Genomic DNA, 12,749 nt, shown 5'->3' with positions numbered 1-12,749 from the left:
CAAGAACTTCTTCTAGGTCTCCTACATTTGTACAGGGTCCAATGACTTGGGCCGTCCTCTATTGCTTTCCCAGGCCATGAGCAGGGAGCTGGATGGGAAGAAGAGCAGCCAGGATTCGAACTGGCATCCATATGGGATGCTAGTGCCTGAAGGCAGAGGATTAGCCTGTTTATCCACAGCACCAGACCTCCTACAATTTCTTTCTTTTTAATCTTTTTAAAATTTATTTATTTGAAAGCCAGAATTGTTAGAGATCTTCTATTCACTGGTTCACCCCTTCAAATGGCTATGACAGTTGGGATTGGAACAGCTGGAATCTGCGGCCGTCAGCTTCATTCAGGTTGTCTTTGTGGATGGCAGGGGCCCAAGCACTTAAGCCATCTTTGGCTGCTTTCCTAAGTCATTAGCAGGAAGCAGGATAGGTAGTGGAGCAGCTTGGATTTGAACCAGCAACTATATGGGATGCTGGCCTCACAGGTGGTGGCTGAAACTGCTATACCACAAAGCCAGCCCCTGCACAGTTTCATAAAGAGAAGGGGAAAGAATATGGGGTTTTTGTTGGCTTGGTCATCCCACAAATTTTGTGAGTCTACTGGAGGGCAGGCACAGTGCTAAGCTCCCCATGAGAGAGTAAATGCGAGTTACTTTTTCCAGGAGGGATATGATGTGGGATGCCTGGGATCCTATTGGGCCAGCTTTGAGATGGGTCAGCTAAAGGGAGAGCAGGAAAAGGAAACAAGAAAGACACCCCAGGACCCCGGCACAATCCCGGCTGGCTGACCAGCAGTGGAACTCAGCTCAGAAAACACGGGTACCTGTTTGGTCTAAAGTCTGTGGGAGCACAGCATTTCAAGACAGATCCATTCCCCCCATACACACTCCAGAATGCTACCCTGGGGGGTGGAGGCTTGTATCACTGTCTGCTTTGCCCAGTGTAAATCCAGAATGTTACCATGAGGCCTGCATCGCTGGTGCTGGGGCCATCATGCCACATGACCTGGCAGTCAGGTGGCAGGTCGACCCATAAGGACAGAGCCAGGGCTGGGGCCCGGGGCCTCCCTGGCAGTTGTCCCCCATCCTGAGTGCTCTGGCTGTACCATCTGCCTCCCAGAGGTGACCTACACTATTTTCAGGGGATGGACATGCGCCAAATGCTAAAAATTTATCAACCGGAAGTTAAGCTTTGGCATAGAGCTGCCTGGCACCTCAGTGGACTATGTTTAACGTGCTGCCTCCTTGTCTTTGCAGCTGCTCTCGAGGTGAGGGAGAGCTAGACGGGACTGCGATGGGATGCACATGGCAGAATTCAGCAAACTCCTCCTCTCCTTAGCACAGAGTTAGTCAACTCTTCTTTACAGTCCCCACCCATGATCTCACTCTTGCCTGCCCTCTCTGCACCACACTCTGAGAATGCTGTGGTAGATCACGCTGCTCTGGCAGCGTCTCTGCCACTGACATTATCTCCTAATTACCTTCTCAGTAGTGACAGCCTGCCCCAGTCTTCAACTTGGGCAAGGTAAGGTTATAAGATTCAATCTGACTGGGAGGAAGAAGTACTACAGTTCCTTGAGATTCTTCATGGCTGTTACCATTTTTCCCCCAAAATTCTTAAATAAAACAACAACCAGAGGGGGTGCGGAAACACACGCACACGCACACATTCATGTAACTGACCATTATTCAAAAGTCAGTAACAGGAGCCAGCGCTGTGGCATAACAGGCTAGCCTAGGCCTGTGGTGATGGCAGACCTTATGGGTACCAATTCGAATCCCAGCTACTTTACTTCTGATCCATCTCCCTTCTTATGACCTGGGAAAGCAGCAGAAGATGGCTCAAGTCCTTGGACCCCTGCAGCCACATGGGAGACCCTAAAGAAACTCCTGGCTCCTGGCTTTGGGTCAGGATGGCTTTGGCCAATGTGCTCACTATGGAAGTAAAACATTAGATGGAGCTGCTCTCTGTGTCTGTGTGCATGTTCTCTCCTTGTAAACCTGCATTTCAAGTAAAATAAATCTTAAAAATAAGTTTAAAAAAAGGAAGTAGCACATGACAGTGTGTAGTGGGGTGAATCTTGTCTTTAGCTGAGCTTCCAGAAGCCACTAAGTTAATGGCCTAGCCCAGGACCCAGAGAATGTCAGAGCCATGTCTGTGCCACAGTCCACATGCTAGGCCAGGGAATACACTGCAATCTTTAAAAAGAATGGTAATATTTTCAAGAGGTTCCTTTCCAATGCTATCGAGACACATGACAGTTTGTAGTGCATAGCATGCTTCACTAGGAGAAAACCCCAGTTTGGCCTGGAAATCAATGATGCTGTCTGAAAGACAAGTTCAGGAATCCCATTACTATATGTCTGTCCTCAGAAAAGGAAGATCAGAAGTGATCCCAAGTCCCCTCCAAAGCCTCAAGCACTTTGTCTTATTAGCTCTTATTGACCAAAACCTTCTTCGCCACCAGTGCTGAGCCAACTGGCCAGAAAAACAGAGCTAGCAGCCACTAAGCCTTGGTTAGCTTTCCACGGTTTTGTAAACTCAGAATCCTGGCTGGTCATGCTGGTGGTTTAAGGGAGAGACCAGTAAAGGGCTGGGGATGTGCCAAGGGTTCCACACACAAAGCTCCCCAAAGGGTCTGCAAGCCTGAACTCTGGATGGGAGGACCACACAGGAGCTCCACTATGGAAGCCTTAGCCAAGGCAAAGAGCCTGAGGACTGGCAAAGTGCAGGCACAGGACTTTCTTTCTTTACTTTTTAAAAAGGTTTCTTTATTTAAAATAGAGTCACAGAGAAAGAGAAAGAGATAGAGAGAGAGAGAGAGAGAACAATCTTCCATTTGCTGGTTTACTCCCTGAATGATGACAACAGTCAGACTTAGGCCTGTCTGAAGATAACAGGCAGGAGCTTTTTCCAGGTCTCCCACATGGGTACAGGGGCCCAAGCTGGACTATCCTGTGGCTTTCCTATGCAGATTGGCAGAGAACTGGGTCATTAGTGGAGCAGCCAGGACTTGAACTGGTGCCTACAGTGGCTGCTTGCATTGCAGAAGGGAACTTTACCTGCTCCGTCACAGCACCAGCCCCTGGACTTGGTGCTTGAGAATATGAACAATGCCTTTATCCCTCCAGCCTAGAGCAGCTGCGTGGGTGTTGGCAGCCAGGGTTGGATTTCCAATCCTGATTTGACTCGGAACCTACTGCATGACCAGATACAAAAATCATGCCACTTTCTTTGGGGGCAGTTTTCTTCCATTTGCAAAAGTTCAGTTATTAAAGTAGCCTCCCCAGGCACCAGCTCGGCAGTCATTAGACCTCATTAATTGTTCTGGTGAAAGGTGTTGTCTACATCTCAAAACATCATTCAGAAGATTGCCAGTTTTGGGAGAGGAAATGCTGGCAATACTGAGCCTGAAATGCTTGCTTCTTTTCCAAAAATACAGCAGCAGCCAGGGCCTCTCCAAGTCTTTCTTTTCTCTCTCCTGCCCACCTGCTTCTCCCTAGCTCTGCAGGGTGCCAGCCTTGCCTGTTTCCAGAGTGTGACTGTTGGCAAGGCCACTGCTGCTGCTCTTGGGAAGTCGGGACACATGGGCCATCAGCTGGGATGCCAGTTGTCATTTATGACTTGAGGCCTCTGCTATTTCTTGTAAATAATTGGGGAACTAACGCCTCTCTAAGGCTGGTCTTACCACCTTCCTTAAATCAATTCAACAAACTCATTGGCAAGTTACTAAGCATCCAATAGTGCCAGAGAGGGAAAAAAATCATCATCCCAGTGAAGAAGTATTTATCGGCACTGAGCATGTGCGAGGTGAGGTTGGCCCTGAGGATGCTATCTTTGAGATGATGATGGAAGATCAGTTCCAGAGACTGACAGGAAGAGGCCATGGTCAGGTCCAGCAGCATGGCCAAGTCCAGCAGCAAGAAGCAGCGGAGGGAGCCCTTGGAGAGGCAATGGAGGCGAAGCCGAGAGTGTGAGCAGGGCTAAGAGCAGTGCCTGGGAATTGGACAGGGGACAGAGCGATGTGGGAACCTGATCCCAAAAGCCACAGTGGCAGCCCCAAGCAAGAAGGTTTGGGAGAGTCAGGGAAGGATGACTCCATGATTCTTGGCTAGAATGGACCCTGGTCACAAAAGGTAAACTAACAAGGAAAAAACAGCATTTTATCAATAGGTGTATTTCGTAGGAGCCACACAGGGAATGAGTGGTTCTCAAAGAGCAGACTTCAAATTCCAGCTTATATACATCTTCAATAAAGAAAGATGCAAAAGAAGTGATGAGACCAAGCAAATGGCCTAGGAGGCAATCCCAGGCAGCCTGGGAGAAAGCGAGTAACTGATAGAGAAAGGTTAGTTAGTAAAGCTTGCTTTGCAAATTGATGCCCTGCTTTTAGAAAACCAGAGGTGATCCTGATCTCCCGTAAAGCACAACCAGCAGGAAATGGGGAGAGGACTGAAGACAGATGGGCCTCAGTGCAGGGTCTTGGAGGCCCCAAAGAATCTGGGGCTGCCTCTGCCTCACTGGACAGCAGGGGAGGGCCTCTGTCACACACTGTTCTAGTTTCTTGTGCCTGAGGCTTCAGTTTCCTTCCTGCTGAGGCTCCCCTGGTCTTCCTGGCTTGAGAGGTGAGGTAGGGAGGAGGTGGAGCAAGCTCAGCCTTTGGCTGTTTTCCTCTCTCGAGGGAGAATTTGGGGAAGCAGGGCTGAGGGTTGGCACCTCTGAGTCCATCCAGATTCTGGTCACACTGCCCAGCTGTGTGACACCACGTTAGTTCCTCTCTGAACAAATGTCATAGAGGACCCCCTGTGATCCTGATAATTCAAACACCCCTCCACCAATGCCCTGAAAAGATAACTGGAGCAGTATCTCCCAGTGGTGATAACGGCAGGTGCTATCTTTGTATTCAGCCTTGCATCTCCTCAATGTTAGCACGATGCTTTGCACATCTCAAGCCCTAATATACATGTGCGCATAGCACAATTCTCGTTACTTTCCTGCTTTATAAATAAACTGATTATTTTTCAACTTCCGTAGTCAAAGAGCAGTAGCAATCCCCAGGCCTACACGAATGCTTTCTGATTCCCGTTTAGTAACCTTAACTCCACAAACATTAAGAAATCTAGCAAATAGTGCTGATGCCTGCAACTGCTCTCACTCACTAAGGCCAAAACTGCAAAATCCCTAGGAGGATTTGGAGATGTTTATCCAAGCTCAGACCTGTCAGGGCAGAACAAACATGGGAACAGGAGGTTTGAAGCAGATGCTGAGAGAGCCTGCGTTTTGTGACTGGCTCCAGCAGACCCGCTCTCAAAAGCATCACATTCTTTCTGGGAGCCAAAGGTGAACCACCTGGTTTATTTTGCAACTGGGAGGATGTGCAGGACCAAGTCAAGGCTGCCGCTGCCTGTGTGAGGCTCCTTCAAGAGTTGGCACAGCCTTGGGGAATTGCCCAGAAAACCTCCTCACTGCACAGAGGTGTGAGAAGGTAACATCTTTCCATTTCCAATATGAAACGTATGAGGACCAGAAATTGTCTGGGATGGGACTTCAAAATCTGAGTCAGCCCTTGGAATCTCCTGGCTGAGATGGCTGAAAACAAGAGGCAAAAAAAGCTAGGCAGGCAGGGAGTGCTACCCAAGGTGAATACAGGGTTCCAGGTCTCTCTACCACCACTAGGCAGGTGACGCTGGTGGAATCCCTCAACCTCCAGCAGCCTTGTATGTGAGGGGTGCTATCATCTGCCTCATTTACAGCTTACAGCAGTCAAGTAAATTAAATACACAGATATGCATTTCAAATTGCAAATCTCAGTACAAACTGAACTGTCAATTACAGTGATGCTAGGGATGAAGGGGCCGAACTATTCCCCTCCCAAGCCCTTGGGACACAAGGAGCTGACAGTAGGTCAAAGTGGAAATTATCTTTGGGTGGCGTCGCCACTCCCTCTCTAAAACTATTCCCCAAGGAGACCTAGAGAGTTGTGTTTCCCTTGATAGCAAAGTCAAGCCTTAAGAATGAAAGTTTCACATGCATTGCTCTTTAAATAATGAATTAATTCAGATTCACTACAAAAAGAGCAAAATGGAAAGAAATTCAAAATACCCATTGTTTATAGTCTAGACTACCCAAACACGACTCCACAGACAGGGCTCAAACAACAGAGGCTTACTTTCTGGTGGTTGTGGAGGCCTTGAGCCTGAGATGAAGGCAGCAGCAGGGCTGGCCTCAGGGGAGGGCTCTGCTTGCACTTTACAGTGGCCTTCTCACCAGAGCGCTCACGCGGCTCTGCTTGGTGCCCTCACATTGTGGGAGGAAGTGGAGGCCAGAACATGAGAAAGAGGGGTGCCCCCTTTTCCTGGTAAAACCTCCAGTCCTATTGAATTTGGGGTATTATGACCTCATTTACGCTTCTTTGCCTCCAAGAGCTCTATTTCCAAATATGCTTGTACTGGGAGTTAGGGCTTCAACACATGAACAGGAGGGGAGCAGGATTTAGCCCCCAATACATGAGATTCTCACCCACCAAAGTGTACCTTCATATATCTTCTCCTACTCTTTTTTTATGAGATAACACTATGTATTTTTAAGCCTTTTTGTTTTATTCAAAAGTATACAGTGACAGTCTCGGGGTGGGCAAGTTAAGCTGCCACCTGTAATGTCAGCATACTCCGTGTAAGTTCCAGTTCAAGTCCTGACTGCTCCACTTCCAAACCAGCTCCCTATCAATGTATCTGGGAATGCAGCAAAAAAAAAAAAATGGCACAAGTACTCCTGCCATCCATGTGGGAGACCTGGGTGTTGTTCCAGATTCCCAGCTTTGGTCTGGCCATGCCTCAGCAGTTGTGGCCATTTGGAAAGACCAAAAGACCAGAAGATGGAAGATCTCTCTCTGTTTCTCCCCCTATTGCATTCTGCCCTATCAAATAAAAAGAATAAATCTGAAAATAAACCACACAAAAAACACATGAAACAAAACATTGTATACAAAAATTCTGCGGTCAGTTATATCAACATTAAGACAAACTGAGTGATGGCTGTTTAGATGCCTGTATTATCATTGGAACACTTCTATAGATATAAATTCATCTATCTAAAATAAAAGTTTTTTTTTTAAGGTTTCTTTAATTCGAAAGGCAGATTTCCAAAAGAGAAGAGACAGCGAGCTCTTCCATTCACTGGTTCACTCCCCAAATGGCCACAATGGCTGAAGTTGAACCTATCTGAAGCCAGGATCTGGAGCTTCTTCCAAGGCTTCCACATGGATGCAGGAGCCCAAAGACTTGGGCCATCTTCCGTTGCTTTCCCAGGTACATTAGCAGAGAGCTCAATCAGAAGTAGAGCAGCTGGGACTGGAGCAACGGTATACCAGGCTAATCCTCTACCTATAAGAGCTAGCATCCTATATTGGAGCCACTTCATGTCCTGACTGTTCCACCTCTAATCCAGCTCCCTGCTGGAGGACTCAAACCCTTGGGCCCCTATACCCACATGGGCAATCTGGAGAAAGCTCCTGGCTCCTGGCTTTGGATTAGTTCTACTCCAGCCATTGCAGCCATTTCTGAAGTTAACCAGTGGACGAAAGATCTCTCTGTGTGTCTCTCCTAATCTCTCTGTAAAACTCTGTCTTTCAAAAAGAAAGAAAATAAACCTTAAAAAGAAAAGTTTAACAGTTGGGACTCAACCTGGCACATGTATGGGATGCTGGCATCACTGGCAGAGGCTTAACCTATTATACCATAGTGCCAATCCTACAAAAAATTTGTTTTTTAAAAAGATGAGACCCCTCCCTTTCTGTTTATCACCAAAAGTACCCCAAGTGGATATAAACATCTTATCCTATTCCTCTAATCCTTTGTCTACTAATCCCCAGCGTTATCCCCAGGGATTTGTCTTAAGATAACAGTCAGGGGTGTCTACCTCAGTGCTTTAACAGGAAAATTGGCAACAAATTCCAAAGCCAAAATTAAGGACGAAGGCTACAATATGCCAGAAATGTACAGTTATTAAAACTGATGTTAGAAAAGTGAAGTTGGATACCTGGTTGTAGTTCCAGCACCTGGCTTCAAACCAGCCCAGCCCTGATTGCTGTGGCGAGTAAACTAGTAGGTGAAATATCTCTTAGTCTCTCTTTCTCCTTGTGTGCGTGCGTGTGTGTGTGTGTGTGTGTGTGTGTAACTCTGCCTTTCGATAAACAAATAAACTCATGCACTTGGGCCACTGTATCTCTTAACCTTCTGGAACACAACACTGGTCCTAGTATAACGGTCTCAACAGAAAAACTGGGGCAGTGGTTATGGCACAGCATCTAAGCTGCCACTTCACTTCCAACCTCACTTCCTGCTAACGTGTACCCTAGAAAGTAGCAGCTGATGGTCCAAAAACTCTAGTCCCTAGCATCCCCATGGGAGATACAGATGGAAGTTCTGGGCTCCTGGTTACAGCCTGGTCTAGCTCTCTGACTGTTACAGAACTTCAGGGCATGAATCAGCTGATGAGAGACCACTCTTTCCCACTCTGCCACTCAAATAAAAAATGAATAAAACACAAAGGAAAATTAATTAAATTAGGCCATTATAAGCTAAAATGCAGTCTTTTTTTCAAGATTTATTTATTTTTATTTGAAAGGCAGATTATAGAGAAGAGACAGAAAGCTCTTCTATATGCAGGTTTACTCCCTAAAAGGCCACAATGGCCAGAGCTGAGCTCTAATCTGAAGCCAGGAGCCAAGAGCTTTTTCTGGGTCTCCATGAAGGTACAGGGTCCCAAAGCTTTGGACCATCCTGCAGTGCCCTCTCAGGCCACAAGCAGGGAGTTGGATGGGAAGTGGAGCAGCCAGGACATGGACTGGCACTCATATGGGATGTTGGCACTTCCAGGGATACAATTAGCCAATAGAGCCATTGTGTAAGCTCTAAACTGCAATTTTAATTCTCATTCCATCACCTTTTCCTATTGAGGTTCTTTTGGTTTGGGTTTTTGTTTGGTCGGTGTTTTATATGCAAAGTGACCAGGTGAAATGTGGAAAGAAGAGGGAAGGAAGAGAGAGAGCTGGGAGGTGGTGTGCCTCTTGGAAGGAGAGGGGGACACTTTAAGTTCTTTGGTCTTTTTGCCATTTCAAGATCCCATCAAGGACATGGCATATGTTGTGTAGAATTTTTTTTTTAAAACTTTGAGACCAGATTTCCTGTAGTTCATGGATACATTTTTTAAAAATGATTTATTTATTTGAAAGACAGAGAGATCTTTCATCTATTGGCTCATTCCCCAGATGGCTGCAACAGCCAGAGCTGGACCAGGCCCAAGCTAGGAGCTTCCTCTAGGTCTTCCATGTAGGTGCAGAAGCCCAGAGAGTTGGCCATCTTTTGCTGCTTTCCCAGGTGCATTAGTAGGGAGTTGGATCAGAATGGGAACAGCCAGCTCTCAAACTGGTGCTCATATGAGATGTTGGCTTTACTGTCCATACCACAATGCCAACTCGCATAGATTCAATTCTAGGAATATAATGATACTTCCCTCTTTACCCCTCTTCCCTCCTTCCTTCCTTTAAATTTGCTTTATAATCACAGACTTAAGTGGCATCACTTTTTAAACCATTGATGCTGATTGAGAGATTACCATTTCTGATCATAAATAGTGCTTGTTGCTCACTGTTGGGCTCTGTGTGCGATTTATTCCAGTGTATGTTAACTCCCCTAGCAAAGTCCACTACTGTTCTTGGGGCAGGGAGGGCGACTTTGAGAAACTAGTCAATGTGCTTTCCCCTTACCAAGTTTTGAAAAGAGCCAGGAGGAGGCTCCTTATGTCAAGACACATGTGTATTCAGCCGGGTCTCCCATGCAAGTGTCATTGCAGGAAACATTTATAAACAACAGCGTCTCAATTGGATTTTGCTCTATATTTGGAAAATTTGACCCTTCATTACAAAGCAGCTGACGCTGTCTTATTTGGTTCATTCTTTTGCTCATCTCCTGTAGTCATTAAATTACAGAGCCATATTTCCAAAGCTCTAGGGGGAGAAAATGGACAAGGAATAATAGCTTTTCAGCTCCTTGAGAAAAGCTCTGGATCCATTCAGGAATGATCAGGTCTGAGTCGTCCCGAGTGAACGAGTTGCTTCATTTTCCCGGGGTGTGGGGTGGGGGGTGGGGAATGTCTCTGGAGTGTTCTTGTCAGTGTGGAGCAAGCAAGGCACTTTGACTATTCTGTGCCCAGGTGCTTCCCCAAATGTGCCACAAGCTGATGCCCAGGGGCCAAAAGCAAGGAAGGAGTGGGGATGTCATGAAGGACAGGAGTGGTCAAGAGGAAGGACATGAAAGCCAACAGTGTGGGCAGCTCCTTGCTCTGTTCAGCACTGTCAGACCGGAAGCCTTGGTTCTTATTCACAGGAATGCCTGGGTCTCTGGGGTGATTCAAACACCGCAAACATGTACCGAGCAGTGGTGACAACTCTCAGCCCCATGGGCGTGGGCAGAACCCCTCCCCTATGGGAAAACACCACTGTCTCACTTCAATTTCTCCACCAGAGTGCCCTAGACTCTGCAGTTAGGCTCCTGGGGGAGGCCTGCTGGTTTCTTGGCGCAGTACAGCTTCAACTCAGAATATACACAGGCTGTCACCCGCCCTCCTGGGGTACCTCTTCTGTGACGCTCCCTTCTGGTAAAGAGATGCTGTTCCCATCCCAGGCTGCCCTGTCAGGATGTGGCTCTACACTGCAGATCTGCAGGGCCCATTAGCCTCCACACAGGTTGTGGTCCACATGGGTCTAGTCCCATCTCTGCTTCAGGTCCAGTTCCCTGGCCATTTAGTATGGGGAGCAGTGGGTGACAGGCCTAGGTGCTTGGGGCCCCTGTTGCTAGTGTGGGAGACCCAGCAGGAGTTTCAGGCTCCTGCTGACTTCAGCCTGGTTCAGCCCTGGCTATAGTGGCCAGGTGGGGAGAGTGAATCAGAGGAGCGAAGTACTCTCTCTGTCTTGCCTACTCTCTGACTCCACCTTACCTTCCAGATAGATAGACTGATATTGATGTAGGGTGTGGGGGGAGAAAATGGGGAGAAAACCTGAGCCAAGAGCATCTCCAAGACGGAGCTATCAAAAATCCCCAGGAAAGTCATGCAGCCCCTCCACCCTTCTCACTTCCAGAACATGAGCAAGCGCCTGAGGAGGCAAGGCAAACTGAATCACCTGGAAAAGCCCCCATAACTCACAGCTAATTACCATGAAATCAAACTCCGCTTCCAGCACCTTCTAGCTTACAGCAGCATCTTGAAATTGGCTTATTTACAATCTGCTTGGGGACTCAGGGTTGAAACTCATCAGGTAGCCAGAGGAACAGCCCACGTTTCTCTTTGTAGCTTCCCTAGAAAGCTATTCTTCACCGCTTCTTCATTAAACAAGAGAGAGGATGCCCAGCACATCCTGGACTCTCTGGTAAACACCAGTATCTCTTGTCTTCCATTCAACAGAGCAAGATGGCTTTCTGAGGCCCAGCACTCAACGTTTTGCATCTTACAGTCACAGCATTGGTGGGGATCCCTCTATTGCTAATGACGACAGCAGCTGACTTTCACCATGGGTTAGGGCTGAGTTTGCCTGTCCTGATCAAGTCTGGGCTAGTTAACCTTAAGCCAGGTGTTTCATCTAGTTGCGGCTCATTCCTCATCTGTAAAAAATAATAATAACAGTACTTACCTCAAATGGATGCTAGTGTGAGGATAAACCCAACATGGAAAACAGTACTGGAAGTTCATCTCTTAAATAAAAGAGTCAAGAGGTAAGCATTCTAGGACTGGCGGGCAGCTTCACAGACCAGTTTCCTGGCTCCTTCTTACTTCTCAACACAAGACAGCTGTCAGAGCTCCAGTCATTGCATCCACATTGCAGTCTGAAAGATGGAGGAAAGGCAGGAGGAAAAAAGGTTTGAATTTTAACTGAGTAAATTCCCTTTAACTAGCCTTCCTGGGATTCTGAAGTAACCCTTCTGCTTACATCTCATTGACTAGACTTGCTAGACTTGCTAAAAGGGAAGCTAGGAAATATATGTGCCTTTTTAAAGAAATTATGGGTCTGGCACAATGGTCTGGGGGCTAAAGTCTGCACCTGGCTTGTGCCAGGATCCCATATGGGTGCCAGTTCGTATCCCAGCTGACTGCTCCACTTCTCTTTCAGCTCCCTGTGGTGGCCTGGGAAAGCAGTACAGAACAGCCCAAAATCTTGGGACTCTGCACCCACAAGGAAGACCCAGAAGAAGCTTCTGGCTCCTGGTTTTGGATCAGCTCAGCTCCGGCCATTGCAGCCACTTGGAGAGTGAACCAGGCAGATGGAAAATCTTTGTCTCTCCTTCTCTTTGTGAATCTGCCTTTCCAATAAAAATAAATAAATTTTAAAAGAAAGAAAGAAATTATTACTTAAGGGACTGGCATGGTGGCATATCAGGGTAATCCTTCATCTGCTAGTGTCAGCATACCATATGGACACTGGTTCATGTCCTGGCTGCTCCACCTCTGATCAAGCTCTCTGCTTATTGTCTGGGAAAGAGGTGGAGAATGGACAGGTCCTTGGGCTCCTAAGCCTATGTGGAAGACCAGGAAGAAGCTCTTGAATCCCAGCTTTGGATCAGCTCAGCTCTGGCCATTGTGACCACTGGGGGAGTGAACAAGCAGATGGAATCCCTCCTTATTTCTCCTTCTCTCTCTGTAAAATCTACCTTTTAAATTTAAAAAAAAAAAACACTATTAAAAAAATTCATGTATTTATTTAGTC

At 47.0% G+C, this 12,749-nt stretch overlaps 1 long non-coding RNA gene across 2 annotated transcripts in view; it reads right to left on the bottom strand.

The window, feature by feature from the left end:
* The window catches only part of LOC131480936 (uncharacterized), a 32,131-nt gene extending 20,281 nt beyond the window's left edge, over positions 1–11,850 (bottom strand). For both annotated transcript variants that reach the window (XR_009245901.1, XR_009245902.1), the window contains exon 1: positions 11,679–11,850. This is a non-coding gene — a long non-coding RNA (uncharacterized LOC131480936). The remainder of the gene's footprint in view (positions 1–11,678) is intronic.
* Positions 11,851–12,749: the final 899 nt, after the last annotated feature.

Source organism: Ochotona princeps, chromosome 8 (genome assembly GCF_030435755.1).
Source record: "Ochotona princeps isolate mOchPri1 chromosome 8, mOchPri1.hap1, whole genome shotgun sequence".
Lineage (NCBI taxonomy): Eukaryota > Metazoa > Chordata > Mammalia > Lagomorpha > Ochotonidae > Ochotona > Ochotona princeps.
Note: the sequence above shows the minus strand (reverse complement) of the source record. Positions and strands in the feature narration are given on the sequence as shown.